At 46.0% G+C, this 15204-nt stretch overlaps 1 protein-coding gene across 3 annotated transcripts in view; it reads right to left on the bottom strand.

Annotated features, from left to right (window-relative positions):
• The window catches only part of Evi5l (ecotropic viral integration site 5 like), a 43433-nt gene extending 40455 nt beyond the window's left edge, over positions 1–2978 (bottom strand). For all 3 annotated transcript variants that reach the window (XM_041677791.1, XM_041677789.1, XM_041677790.1), the window contains exon 1: positions 2778–2978. The gene's annotated coding sequence lies outside the window, so the exon portion shown is untranslated. The remainder of the gene's footprint in view (positions 1–2777) is intronic.
• Between the last annotated feature and the right edge of the window lie 12226 nt (positions 2979–15204).

Here is a 15204-nt window from a genome sequence, read left to right as displayed (position 1 = left end):
GTCCAACTCTTCCCCTCTCTTCAAGCTGGCTGTGCAGGCTTTAGACACAGGACACCTGACTCAGTTCCCTGGAGTGCAGTGGGTCATCACCCACAAACACTGACATGACATTCTATTGGAGGAAACTGAGATATGCTTCTGATCTATCAGTACCTATCAAAGCACAGACATAGAAGACAATGGACACATCCCCAGGCTACAGCAAAGCTGTGCTGGTTCCACTCAAAAGCTTGAAGCCTTCAGGCACTTTCTATAGAGTTCACAGCCTACCCCAGGGAGCCTTTCTACCCCACTGTGTCCATCTGTGCAGAGTCCTCTGGGGAGTGAGAGGAGGTCTTGCAGTTTCCCATGTGCCATGTGACCTTCAAGTCTTTTCATGGATTCCTGCTTTCAGCAAATAGATGTGACAAACTTCTAGCCCATGCTCAGGGTTCTATGTGGGGCATCAGGATGGCTGGCCAATAGTTCCCATGTCCCCAGTCCTTCCAGGAGACCCCTGTATGACTACAAGTCCCGCAACAGACCACCTTTTCCCTTCATTCTTTGAGCCAGCTTCCTTCAAGATGGCTAAGACCTTCAGATATGGTTCTTATCCACTGAGGACAGGGATCCTCAGAGCCAGTGATGCTACCAACTTCAACAGCTGTATTTGGGGTCTGTTCTGCTTTTACATTGTTTACTGTTCCCTTTTACATTGCTCCCAGGAAGCACACCAGGCCACACCCTAACCTCACTGGCTCCCTTGTAGCACTGAATACTATTCTAAGGCCTTATCCCCCCATTTTCCAGATGGAGAAGTTGAGGCTCTGAGCCAAGATGAGTTTTTCTTCCAAATCTGTGCAGAATTTACTTGTAAATATTCTACCAGAAAGCCTAGGCTTTTTATCTGAATCTTTCTTGGCATACTAAATGCTTGGTTGGGGCTGGTTTGTTCTGGATTCTCCTCACACCTGCAGTTCTACAAACTACAGCCAGGGCTGTGATCTCTTCTTGCTTCTCTGTCTTGTCTCAGCTCTTGTGCCAGGGCCAAGCCACCTTCGATCCCTTCCAAACCACCCTCATTAAACCGCAGAAACCCAAAGAGAACCCACAGGTGGGACCCCAGGATGGAGGAGCTGTGGGACAGAAGGGGTGCGAAGAACCAATGCAATACAACCATGAAAGAGCCAGGGATGTGGGGAGCTTGGCTCAGTGACAGACAGGCTGGGGGTGGTGTACTCGGCGGGGGAAACAGAGCACCCCTTCCTTTTTCATTACTCCAGCCCTCTTCAGTATATTTTTTTTTCTTTCTGAAATATTCCTTAAACAAATAGGTATATGCTTCTGGCAGGTCTGACCTGGTCCAAGCAGATCCCAAATGCTAGGGAAAGCTGTTGTTTTGACCAAAATATTGGTGGTGGGTGAAAGGTGGTCAGGAATTGGCCTTGAAGCACCCTGGATGGCAGCACAGCCTCTATCATCTGAGGCCAGCAGATGCCATAGGCTCAGGGATGCTGGTCCCATCAGTCTGGTCAGACTTTAGGATTGGGGCCAGGAGCAGCTGGAACATCTCACTCCCCATGATGGGGGTGGAGGTGTACCATAGATTTGGGAACGGACCTTGGTTCCTTTTGAGAGAGCAAGGCAGGGAGAGATGGAGGCAAGGGGAAAAGATCTGTGATAGGTAGATTCCAGGCCCTGACACTCTGTGGAGCATCAGTGTGGTTCCAACTCAAAGAGAATGGGGTGGAGGGGACAGGCTAGCTGCTGGGGACAGAGCCATCACCTCATAATCTTTGTTTTTAGTCTGAGTTAGGAGGCCTGTTGAGGGTACTGGGTTGTGGAGGTCAAGAAGGTGTGTAGTTCTCAGCAGCTCTCTTCTCTCTCTCTCTCCTCTGTGTGTGTGTGTGTGTTTGTAGAAAGAGAGTGAGAGGGAGGGAGGAAGAGCATTCGTGTGCCTTCATCTGTGTTGCGCTCCTAGGTTTCTGTACGTGTAGGGGTATCTCAGAGTGTTTCTCAGGAAGATGGGTGGGGAGGGTGTGTCTATTAGGGATGGGATTCGGCATTATCTTTTGGGAAGTCCTTAGTGTTCATTTCTTCAGGAAGCGGGATCTAGATGGGTCAAGATCAGCAACAGTGTGTGGTCCTCTCAGAAGACCTAGAAGTGATTGTTTTTCTAGTGGTGCCCTTGACCATGAAGGGTGCCAAGTGAGCAGGTTGAGCTGATGTCTGGGGATTCAGTTGGGAATCTTCCTATTTAAGAGGCGAGGCATGGGTTTCTGTCGGGTCAGAAGGAAAGAATACAGGGCTCTGAGCTTGGTCTCCTTGGAAAGGATGAGGGTGCAGGCCAGACGCAGAAGAGAGGAACCCAAGTGAGGGGGACATAAAGGCACGGGATGTACAGATGGGAGGGGCCTTGGCACTGGGGTTGTGGACTGGAGGGGATAAGCTAGTTGTGGGGGGGGGCTGCAGACTGGGGGGATGGGGAAGCTCTGGACAGGATCTTAGAGAGGGGTCTTGGGAAAGATGTACAGGGGTCCCGAGCCTGTGGCGGGGGGACGTCACGAGGAAGAGACATGGGGTCTTAGAAGCCCTGGAAGTGATCCTGGAAGGGGGGAATCGGAAACGAGGGTGGGCGGAGGCCGGAGTTCCAGGGTCCAGGGCTGGCAACGCCGAGACTCCAAGCGCGGGTTCGGGAGGCGAAGCGACCCCAGGTCACGCTCCTGGCTCGGGTTCCCCACGGGGCCCCGCAGCACTGACACCCCCGGGAGGAGAGGCCCTGCCCGAGGCCGCCCTACCTGCGCGGAGAGCGCCGCCATCGCCGCGCCGAGCCTCGCCGTCTCTGCACTGCGTCGTCCGATTCACCAGCCCGGGGTCGCGTCTGCTCGGGGGTCCCGCAAACCCCGCGGCCCGGCCCCTTTCACTCAGCCGCCCCCGGGGACCGCCGCCGTCACCGGCTCAGCCGCTGCCATTTCACCCGCTGACAGGAGCCTCTGCCCCGCCCCCCCGAGGCCCGGTCAACCAATTCACCGCCCCCTTAGGCTATTGGCTCCGCCCACAGTGGAAGAGTGACAGGAGATCTGACCAATCCACAGCCAGTTCATGCGGTGGGCCCTGGCTACAGTTTTTCTGAGGAGAGGAACGAATTGAAATGAGAGAACCTGTGATAGACACATAATTTTGCCTCTCAAAATAAGAGATGATATTGATCGACACGTAAACTTCCAATAGTGATGGGCAAGAGGTGTGCCTCTGAAGGAAGACTGCGGCCTTGAGCAACCCTTAGCTGAGGTACTAAGCCCCACCCAGAGCCTGGATTTCTACCCAATCAGGAGAGGTGCTGAGACATCCATTATTATCTGTCTCTCAAATCTCGGCCCTGGCAACTGTTGAGATGGAGGGGGGGGGGGTGTGCTACGAGGAAGATTGACATTTAATCCGCCAATGAAATTGATGGAGGGCGGACTCTTATGGTATCTGACCAATGGAATCATGAGACTGGGAATGACTTCGGCGTCCTGGCAGTGGGACTTGAAGCCAAGGACTGAATGAAATGGAGGAGGGGCTAATGGAGGGGGCGTGTCCCAGTGCAAGGTTAGGCGGGATCAGACAAGGGCCGGGTGTTAGAAGGGACGTTACTGGAAAGCTTATCTTCAGAGCCCGGGTCTGGGCGGTGGACTGGGTGGCAAGGCCGGGCTACTCCTGCTGGGTGAATCTGACATCAAAACTGCGACTGCATCCTCCACCTGCTCCAACATTACTTCTTCTGGGGTGCGGGGCAGGGGGACATGAGGGGGGGTCTGGTCGGGAGCCGCTCACCTGAGGGTTGTTTGTAAATGTTTGAAGGTGAATGAATGGACCCGTGATTTTTTGCCACCTCCTCCTCCTCCACTTCTTCTTCCTCCCGCTTCCTTCTTTATTTCTGAGACAGACTTTCCAGTAGACCAGAATGGTCTTGAACTTTTCAATGTAACAGAGGGTGCCCTTGAACTCCCGGTTGTCCCACCTCTACCTCCCTCCCATTCACCACCGAGACTAGATTCTTTTAATAAGTAAGTGAGGGCAAAGACCGTGTATGGACCGTCATTGAAAGTGGGCAAGACTTATTAAATGGATTACTTTAGGATGTGGGGTTGAGTCTTGGATAGGGTGGAGCAGGGAAGGATGTGTCATAGAAGGAAAGGTGACATCATAGGTTCAGCAGGGATGGTGGTTTGCCTCTGGGATTCCAATGCTGGCTGAGGCTGAGGCTGAGGTAGGAAGACTGCTGAGAGCTGTAAGGACCTCCTGATTCACGGAATGAGTTAGTTCTAGAGCAGTCTAGGTTACAAAACAAATCCAGCATGGTAGCTGAAGATGGGGAGATAGGAGGGGAAACAGAGGGGAATCTATTTATAATAGGGAAGGTCAGGATTTATAAGGTCTGGGATCTTAACTTTTAATATATTTAGGGATTCTATTTGATTGTGGGAGTATAGTTGACATTTACCTGGTCTTTCAAATTTTTGATTTATTTTCTTTTTGAGACAGGGTCTCACCACAGCCCATGCTGGCCTCCAGCTCACTGTGCAACCTCGATCGGCACCAAACTCAGGGCTTCCTACCTGAGCTTCCAGAGAGCAGGGATTGCTGCTGTGTACCAGGATGTCTGGCTCACACTTATCTGTATCTATACTCTCTCCCTCTTATCTTATCTCCCTCTTATTGCACTCATTAAAATTTTGAAGCTGTTAAGAAAATCTCCTAGCCGGGCGGTGGTGGCGCACGCCTTTAATCCCAGCACTCGGGAGGCAGAGGCAGGCGGATCTCTGTGAGTTCGAGACCAGCCTGGTCTACAAGAGCTAGTTCCAGGACAGGCTCCAAAATCTCCTAGCCGGGCAGTGGTGGTGCACTCCTTTAATCCCAGCACTTGGGAGGCAGAGGTGGGCGGATCTCTGTGAGTTCGAGACTAACCTGGTCTACAAGAGCTAGTTCCAGGACAGGCTCCAAAGCTACAGAGAAACCTTGTCTCAAAAAAAAAAAAAAAAAAAGAAAAGAAAGAAAGAAAATCTCCTAAACTATTCTGAAAAACTTGGGTGGTAAAAATGAATCTAATGTATTCCTCCTCCTCCTTTACATTCCTGTATTCCCTTCCCCCATAAAAAAATCCTACAGCCAGTTTGTGTGCTGGGCTTCTACTGAAGAGCATCAAGGTGAAATCAACCTCCTGCTGACGATGTAGCTCAGTTGAGGAGTGCCTGCCTAGAGTGCATGAAGCCCTGGACTGGATCCTCAGCGCTTTTATAAAAGAGATGTCTTAGTAAGCACCTGGGGTCCCTAGCACATGGGAGACGAAGGCAGGGAGGCAAGAAGTTCAAGGTCATCCTCATTTACGTACCGATTTTGAGGACAGCCTCAGAACCGTGTCTCAAAAGGGAAGGGGTACCTGCACAGATGGGTCAGGAGTTAAGATAGAGAACTGCTCTTGCAGAGGACCTGAGTTCACTTCCCAGCACAGATGGGTCAGGAGTTAAGGTAGAGAACTGCTTTTGCGGAGGACCTGAGTTCACTTCCCAGCACCAACATCTCACTGCCAACTCCAACTCCAACTCTAGGGTACCCAATGCCTCTTTTGGCCTCTAAGTGCAGCAAACCTATTTTGAAAAGAATTTAAATTTTTATTTTTATTTATATTTATTAAATTTAAAAGATTTTCTAGTTCCATTTGTGTGTATATGTGTGTGTCCCCTGACGAAGCCGGAAGAATGAGATCCTCTGGCATTGGAAGAACCTGCTGCTGTGAGCCACCTTTCATGGCTTCTGTGAACCAGACTTAGGTCCTTTGGAGTAGCGGCAAGTACTCAACCACGGAGCCATCTCTTTAGCCCTCTCAATGTTCATTTTTAGTTGATAGAATTAATTTTGGGGAATCTGACAATGTAATTCAACGATAGAAAGCTTGCTAAACGTGTGAGATCAAAGTTTTCATCCCCAAATACCACAAAAAGGTAGCTTTTTTTTTTTTTGCCGGGGGACGACAGGTTCATCTTGGGATGATCATAGGTTCACTAGCCAAGTATCCCCTTGGACTTGTGATCCTCCCACCTCTACCTCCTAAGTGTTTTTATTGCCTGCAATGCTACCATGCAAGTTTTATGTGGTGTTGGGGCTTGAACTCAGGTTTCTTGCATGTTAGGCAAGCATTATACCAACGGAACCACATCCCCAACACATTTAATTTTTATTTATTGTTTTGAGATAGGGTCTATGTTCTGTAGGCTGGAATCCTGGTCTCAAGTGATCCTTTTGTCTCAGCCTTCGACACAGCGGGAGCTTTAGGCATGTGCCATTGAGCTCTCCGTGTGAATAGTCACCTTTATCAGAAACACTATTTTTTTACTTATAGTCGATTGCTAAGTACACAGTGAGGCTTTTCCTAACTCGATTCACCCCGAACAGGGAATCCAGGACAGACCAAAGTAACAAGTCTACTCAAGTACAGCTTGGTGAACCAATGAGTTTTTTTTATTGGATATTACAGGAGCAGGGATGATTCAGAGGCAGCTGTGACACCGGGAGCAACACCCCAGGATGGGTGAAGACTCCAGAAAGCTGCAGCTGGGGAGCTCTCCGCAGGACTAGCAGGCAGCAGAACATGGACTATGTGGGTCAGAGCCTTTCCTCTCTGTTTGGCAGCAAGTGTTGCAGTATCCCTTGGGGGAGGAACCCTGGCAAGGCTTGTTCAGTTCCAGCGTTTCCAGACTTGGGACTTTTTTTTTTTTATTTCCTAAGTCTTGAGAGCCTCCTTCCTCCTTCCTGGAGAGGGGAAGTTGCTATGTAATAAGAGGATTATCTCTACACTCCCAGGCCATGGAACATCTATGTTCACTCACAAAGATCCCTATGTTCTTTGTTGTTGTTTGGTTTTTAATTTATGTTATATGTATTGTTTTGTCTGCATGTGTATTTGTTTACCATGTGCATACCTGATCCACATTGAGGCCAGAAGAAGGTATTGGAGTCCCTGGAACTGGGTGTAGAAATGTGAGCTGCTCTGTGGGTGCTAGAAAACAAATCTGGGTCCTTTGGAAAAGCAGCCAGTATTCCTAATAGCTGAATGACCTTTCCAATCCCCTCTTTTGTTTGTTTTTATTTTTTTTGTGTGTTGTTTTTGAAACAGGGTCTCACTGTGTAGCCCTAGCTGGCCTGGACCTCACTGTATTGTAAACAAAGACTGTGCATTGATTTCCTGGCCACCCAGACCCGAATAATCACACAGAAACTGTATTAATTACAACACTGTTTGACCAATGGCTCTAGTGTATTCCTAGCAAGTTCTTATTTCTTAAATCAACCCATTTCTATTTGTGTATCTCCATGAGGCTTTGACTTACTGGTAAGGTTCTAGTATCCTCCTTTGGCAGCTACATGGCATCTGACTGATTCTGCCTACTTTCTCTCAGCATTCAGTTTAGTTTTCCTGCTTAGCTCTATTCTGCCCTGCCATAGGCCAAAGCAGTTTCCTTATTTACCATTGGTAATAAAACATATTAACAGCATACAGAGGGGAATCCCACATCAATGTATAGATCAAATAGGCTTGTAACTCACAGAGATCCATCTGCCTCGGCCTTCTGAATACTGAGATTAAAGGTGTGTTGTTGTAAGAAGGCCACTTGTTTGTTTTCCTGGTGGCCCAGACTCCTGAAATAACCACACAGAAACTGTATTAATTAAATCACTGCTTGGCCTGTTAGCTCTAACTTCTTAATGGCTAGCTTTTACATCTTAATTTAACCCATTTCCATTATTTTATATTTTACCATGAGGCTTGTGGCCTACTGGCAGGGTTCCTGCATGCCTGTCTCTGCCAGTGGCTCCATGACTTCTCCCCTGACTCTGCCTTCCTTCTCCCAGCATTCAGTTTAGTTTTTCCCACCTACCTCTATTCTTCTCTGCACAGGCCCAAGACAGTTTCTTTATTAACCAATGATATTCACAGCATACAGAGGGGAATCTCACATCAGCATGTATCACCAGGCCTGGTGATCCCTATCTTTTAATCTTGGCATTATACATAAAATATACTTGAATGAATGAAAACAAAATTTATTCCCAGACAATGCTGATGCATGCATGGGAAGCTGGTATATGGCAGTTTTGTTGAACTTGTCCGTATTGGGTTTCATGGTTTAAGTTGATGAGGACAGCTGACAAGGTCTCTTCCTCAAGAGCACACCAGATCTCATTACAGATGGTTGTGAGCCACCATGTAGTTCCTGGGAATTGAATTCAGGACATTTGGAAGAATAGGCAGTGCTCTTAACTGCTGTGCCACTGCTCCAGCCCAATTCTCACTATTTTAAAAATATGTTATTTTAGTAATTCTTTGATTATTTCTTACATACAAGCAGCATATTTTGATTATATTAACTCCCTATTTTGCCAATTCCTTAAGCTACAAGAGCTAATAAGTAGCCTGAGCTAATGGGCCAATCAGTTTTATAACTTATGGAGATCTCTGTGTGATTTTCTTTGGGGCTTGCTGGCTGTGGGGTACCCGGTGGGACAGAAACCCCAATGAGCAGGCCCCTCATGTTACACCACCTACTACCCTCCCCCATGTTAATTTCATGTACTCTTTTTCTTCCTTAATAACCTGCTGAGTTCAGTTTGTATTGTTTACCTACTTGAAGTTATGGGGCCATCACTGGGTCATAGTTGACCTGCCAGGGACCACATCTTTAGAGAAATGGGACTCTTCCACTCTAAGAATCCATTGACTCAATATCTTTAGCCAGAGGTGGGGGCCTCTGAGACTCTCCCATCTCCTGTAATGGTGGCTGGCTTGATACTTTGCAGCCAAGTGCAGCTTCTGGGAGTTCATGTGTGTAGGAGTCTTGTGTCCAGAAGACCCTGATATGCTCTGACACTAATTCCGAGATGGTCCCTGAGTTTCAGAAGGAGGAGCTGAGCCTAGTTCCATCATTCTGCTAAATGGACGTCGTGTCAAGCAGCCTCTATATTTGTATTTTTCTACTCATTGGTTTAGTATAGCTCTCAGGCCTCACGAGAGAAGGTCCTTTGTACGTGAATGAAGAAACCAACCAGTCAAAGAGCAAAGGATAAATGTTTGTGGGGTGCTCATTCATGAATGGGGCCCTTTGACTTTATGTTGACCATTTTTCCAGTCCTGTTTGGTCACCTGGAACTTATTCCTTAGCACATGCTCTAGGAAACATTTCTAACATTCCTGAATTGTTTTAGGTTAGCGCCGCTTGTAAGCTCTCTGCTTCTTTTATTTCCTTTATATTTCAGACATTATTTGTGTGTATGTACACAGCTCGTCTCTGTGGGTGCACAGTGTGTGAATGTGTGTGTGTAGGACACATTTCAGGAGTTTTCTATTGCAACCATGTGGATCCTGGGATTGAACTCAGGTCTTGGTTCCCTGACTCTACTCACCAAGTCATCGTATTGGACCCTATTTTTCATTGAATTTTGTTTTGTTTTGTTTTGAGATGGGTCTCATTGCTCTCCTGGTTGGCCTGAAATTCACTATGTAGACCAGTCTGGTCTCAAACTCAAAATGGATTTGCCTGCCAAAACCTTTAGATGTGGACAACCATGCCCAGCTGCTTTTTTTTTTTTGTTGTTGTTGCTTGTTTTCTGGTGTATATTCACTCTTTCAGGTTTCATAAGGACATTTCATGCTGGCATGTAATATATTTTGAGCACTCACACTCTCTCCCCTTCTCTTGTGTACCCATTGCCCTTTGCTACCTAGACAGTTTCTCTTCTATTTCTGCTATATACACCATGGTGGTTGATCTTGGTGGTCACTATGACTGGATCTGGAATCCACCAAAAGGCAAGACACTGGGCACTCCTGTGAGGGTTTTTCTTAACTAGATTGTCTAAAGTGGGAAGACCTACAGTAAATTGTATTTTGCTTAATTCACTTTGTACAATCTTTTCAGGTTGCATCCTTTTCCCTATAAACAACATAGCTTTTTCTTTTTGTGGTTAAATAATTTTTTTATGTATTTATGCCATATTTTCTTTTGTGTTCCTTTCTTGGACACCTAGGTTGGTTCCCTAACTTAGCTATTGTGAGTTGTGCTGGAGTAAACACTGATATCTGTCAAGTATTTCTGTGATATCTTAATGGAAAGCCTTTTGGGTAAATACTCAGGAGTGATACAGGACATATGGTATTATGCTTTTATTTTGAGAAACTTTCATACTGATTCCATGGTCACAGGACTTGTTCACACCCCTACCAGCTTAAATAAGTATCAATCTCTCTCCTTCTTCACACAGTGTTTTTTCCCTTCTTTGTCTTTCTGTCTCTCTGCCCCTGTTTCTCTCTCTCTCTCTCTCTCTCTCTCTCTCTCTCTCTCTCTCTCTCACACACACACACACACACACACACACACACACACACACACAGTGTTTCACTATGTAGCCCTGGCTCATCTGGAAGGCACGATGCAGATCAGGCCTTGAATTTACAGACCTCTGCCTCTCTGCCCCAGGTGCTGGGATTAAAGATGTGCACCAACTGCCTGAATTGACTTTCCTTCCTTCCTTCCTTCCTTCCTTCCTTCCTTCCTTCCTTCCTTCCTCGCTTGCTTAAGATTTAGTTTTGTTATGTGTATGTGAGTTTTACATGCCTCTGTGTGTGTGTGTGTGTGTGTGTGTGTGTGTGTGTGCATACCTGGTGCCCATGCAAACAGAAGAGAGCATTGAGTCCTCTGGAAGTGGGATTCGGATAGTTTTGAGTTGCCACTTGAGTTTTGGGAACCGAATCTGAGTCTTCTGTAAGGACTCTTATCCTCAGAACGACTCTCAGCCCCTTCTTTTCTTCTTTATTCTCCTCCATCTCTTCGTCTTCCTTTTCTTTTCTTTTTGGTGTGTATGATGTGTAGGCATATGCTTTTACATGTATGAGTGTGGATGCATTCATGGATGTGAGAGGAAAACTTCACATGTTGGGTCTTGCTTTCCACCTTTTTTTTTTTTTTTTTTTTGAAACAGGGTCTCTGTTGTTTGCTGCAGCGAACACTAGCGTAGCTGACCTGTGAGCTTCTAGGGATTCTTTTGTGTCTGCCTCTCATCTTCCCACAAGAGCCCTGGGATTACAGACCCACTACTGCACTTGACTTTTATGTGATTTGTGGGGATTTGAACTCAAATTCTTTTTTTTATAGTTATTTATTTATTATGTATGCAATATTCTTTCTGTGTGTGTGCCTGAAGGCCAGAAGAGGGCACCAGACCTCATTACAGATGGTTGTGAGCCACCATGTGGTTGCTGGGAATTGAACTCAGGACCTTTGAAAGAGCAGGCAATGCTCTTAACCGCTGAGCCACCTCTCCAGCCCCTGAACTCAAATTCTTTATGCACTGAGCAACCATTTCAGCTCTTGTAATTCTGTTCTTGATGATTAATAAAGTCAGCTAAAAATCTTAATGCAGTTAATTTGGACTTCTCTGATAGGTAGTGAAGTTGAATATTTGTTATAGTTTTTAAAATATTTATATTAGTCTTATGTGCATGTGTGCATGTATACCATGTGTATGCACTGCTCTCAGAGGCCAGAAAAAGGAGGCAGATCCCCCGGAACTAGAATAAGACAGTTGTTAGCTGCAGCGTGAGTGCTGGGAATCGAACCGTTTTTACCCGCTACAAAAGGAGGAACTGTTCTTAGTTACTGAATCATGTACCCACTCCCCAGTTTTTATTGAGCATTTGTATGTCTGTTTTTGAGAATTGTCTGCTCATTTTATTAGCCCACTTAATTGAATTTGTTATTTGACATGTATATAAAGCATTCTGATTATTCTTTAAACTCCTTGTCTCCTGTCATCTCCCATCCCTACAGATCCCTTTCCCATGTTCATTTTTTGTTTTGTTTGTTGAGTACAGAGTTTATGCAGGGCTGTCTGAGTGGTCATGGGTATAGAGCTATACATTAGATCCTAGTGGGCTTACCACAGATACTCAACTGGAGCCAATTCTCTCAGAATCTACCAGTAGCTCAAAGTTCATCTGGGACAGGTAGGACCCTATCCATGACTGACTGTTGATAAGCTCAGACTTGTACATGACTGGCGCAGGCAGCCATAGCTGCTGTGAGCTCATGACTGCAACACCATTACTCTTACTGCCTTAGATAGTGAGACCCTGTCACTGTGTAGCCCCAGCTTGCCTGAAACTCACAGAGATCTTGACTCTGCCTCCCAAGTGCTGGGATTAAAGGTGTATGACACCACTCCCTGCCTCTAGTTTTTTGAGTTCTTTATATGCTCTAGATCTTAATCCCTTGCTAGATATATCGTGAGTATAGGGTAAAAGGGCCAGTCAAAGAGACACACCCTGACCCTGAAACCAGGCCAAAGAAACACACCCTGACCCTGAGACCAGAGCCAATTCATTGGCCCTGAAACCAGAGCCAAAAGCCAAAAAGGCCAGTGAGAGAAACACGTTTTTGCTTTGTAACCAGAGCCAAAGAAACACACTTTGTCCCTCACCAACTCAGCACAAAAATCAACCAATCCCTGAGCACGAAATCCAGTCAATCTCTTGAGTTATCCAAACTCGGGAATCGAAATCCAACCAATTCCCACCCTGAAAATCTTCACCCGGGATAAACCCCAGCCCTAAGAAGCCCTATGTAAGCCCTGTGCCTGTTCAGTCAGGAGCTGCTTTTTTCCACCCTGGCAGAGGCAGCCACCCTCCTGGATTCTTCCCTCCCAATAAATCCCTTGAGTGAGGTTTGGGTGAGGTCTCCTTTCACTGGAATGAAGCAGAGCAATAATAACTTTCATGGGAGTAGAAGGAACGGAGCAGCAGCTTCCCCCAGAGCCGAGCAGAACAGAACTGTAACACTTTCGCTGAGGAATCCTCCCACAGGCTGGGCAGAGCTGTTACATCCAGGGGACCTGAGCAGAACTGTTACAGCTTCGCTGGGGAAACCCTCCCCTGCTAGAGCAGAGCTGTGACACTGGGGAAACCTTTCCCTGGGGCGGGGCTGCAAGCTGCTCTGCTGACAGCGACTTTGTGGTATTCCCTGGCTCCCTTTCCATCCCAGCTGTGATGTTTACAGTGAGTAGAAGTTTTCTCCTATTCTGTAACTGTCTCTTCACTTTTTAAAAATCTGTACAAGAGCTCTGTAATTTCATGATGTGTCATTTGTCAATTATTTCCCTGAGCAACTGGAGTTCTAGTCATAAAGTTCTTCCTGTGCCTGGATCTTGAAGTGTGTTGCCTACTCTTCCTTTGAATACATTCTGAGTTTATGTACGGTCTTACATTAAAATCTTTGATCCATTGGGGTTGGAGAGATGGTTCAGAAACTAAGAACACTAGTTCTTGTAGAGGACCAGGTTCAATTCCCACCATCCACATGGTGGCTCACGACTATCTGTAACTTCAGTTTCAGGGGATCCAATGCCCTCTTCTGACCTCTGTGTGCACCAGGCATGCACATGGTATACATTCGTACACACAGGCAAAACATCCATACATGAGTAATTATTTTAATCCCAGCACTCGGGAGGCAGAGGCAGGCGGATCTCTGTGAGTTTGAGGCCAGCCTGGTCTAGAAGAGGTAGTTTCAGGACAGGAACCAAAAGCTATATGGAGAAACCCTGTTTTGAAAATCAAAAAACAAAACAAAACAAAAACAAAACAAACAAACAAACAAAAAACCTTTGGACTATGTAAAGTTGATTTTTGTGTAGAAAAACTTTCATTTTTCTGTGTGAGCTCATCCAGTTCTCCATTATTTGTTGAAAATATCTTTTCTCCAATATACATTTTTGTCTTTGAGAAAATCAGGTACCTGTAGCTGTGTGGGCTTACAATTAGGTTCTTTAAAAATTTTTTATTAAATTTATTGTGTGTGATAGTTTGAATGTATTTGACCCTCAAAACTGCATAGGGAGTGGCACTGTTAGGAGGCACGTCTGTTGGAAGGGGTGTGGACTTGTGAGAGGAAGCCACGGTGGGAACAGGCTTTGAGGTTTCTTAGGCTCAGGATACCTCCCAGGGTGTCAGTCGACTCTCAGCTCCAGCACTGCAGCTGCCTGTACGCTGCCACGCTCCCCTTCCTGATCATAACGGACTGAACCTCTGAAACTGTAACCGAGCCACCCTCAAACGGTTCCTTTATAAGAGTTGCTGTGCTCACGGTGTCTCTTCACAGCAATAGCAAGCCCTAAGACTGTGTATGTGTGTTGGCAGGCACTATAATGTGTGGAATTGGATCTCTCCTTCCACCATGTGGGCCCCAGAGATTGAACCTGGGTCATTAGGCTTGACAGCAAGTGCCTTTTCCTACTGAGCCATCTCACCGGGCCCTGAGTTCTCTTTTCCATTCTGTTGGTCTGCGTGTCTTGTGTTTGTGCCAATACCATGTTGTTTTCGTCACTAGGACTCACGGCTTGAAATCAGGTATGGCAATGGCTCTAACCTTGTTCCTTTTACTCACAGTTGCCTTGGGCATCTTTTCTCTGTTTTGCCTTCATATGCATTTTAATACTGTTTAAAATATCTTTGTGAAGAATGCCTTTGGCATTTTAATTGAGGCTTGCATTGAACTGAACCTGCTTGGATATAGTAGCTGTTTTCACAGACTTGGCTTTATAGAGCCATGATATTGGGAGCCATGAGATCTGTCTGCTATATTTTCTTCACTGTTTTAGAGTTCATTCTAGAGGAATTTCACTTTCTTCGTTAGATTTATTCCAAGGTATTGTTTCATTTTTATTAAAGGCAATTGTGAATGGGTTTATTTTCCTGATTTATTTCTCAGCATAGATTTCATTGCCATAAGGGAAACTGATTTTTGTATGTTATATGCCACTTTGCAGAACATTCTCCTTTTCTATTTATTTATTGATTTTTATTGAGCTCTACATTTTTCTCTGCTCCCTTCCCTGCCTCTCCCCTCCCTTAAACTCTCCCCCAAGGTCCCCATGCTCCCAATTTACTCAGGAGATCTTGTCTTTTTCTATTTCCCTTGTAGATTAGATCTATGTATGTCTCTCTTAGGGTCTTCATTGTTGTCTAGGTTCTCTGGGATTGTGATTTGTAGGCTGGTTTTCTTTGCTTTATGTTTAAAAACCTCTTATGAGTGAGTGCATGTGATGATAATTGTCTTTCTGGGTCTGGGTTACCTCACTCAATATGATGTTTTCTAGATCTATCCACTTTGCAGAACATTCTTGTGGAGTCTT

The sequence above is a fragment of the Microtus oregoni genome, unplaced genomic scaffold, assembly GCF_018167655.1.
Source record: "Microtus oregoni isolate MIOR12 unplaced genomic scaffold, Mior012 000029F_ref0000214, whole genome shotgun sequence".
Lineage (NCBI taxonomy): Eukaryota > Metazoa > Chordata > Mammalia > Rodentia > Cricetidae > Microtus > Microtus oregoni.
The sequence above is the reverse complement of the archived record's forward strand: the minus strand, read 5'-3'. Positions and strand labels throughout refer to the sequence as shown.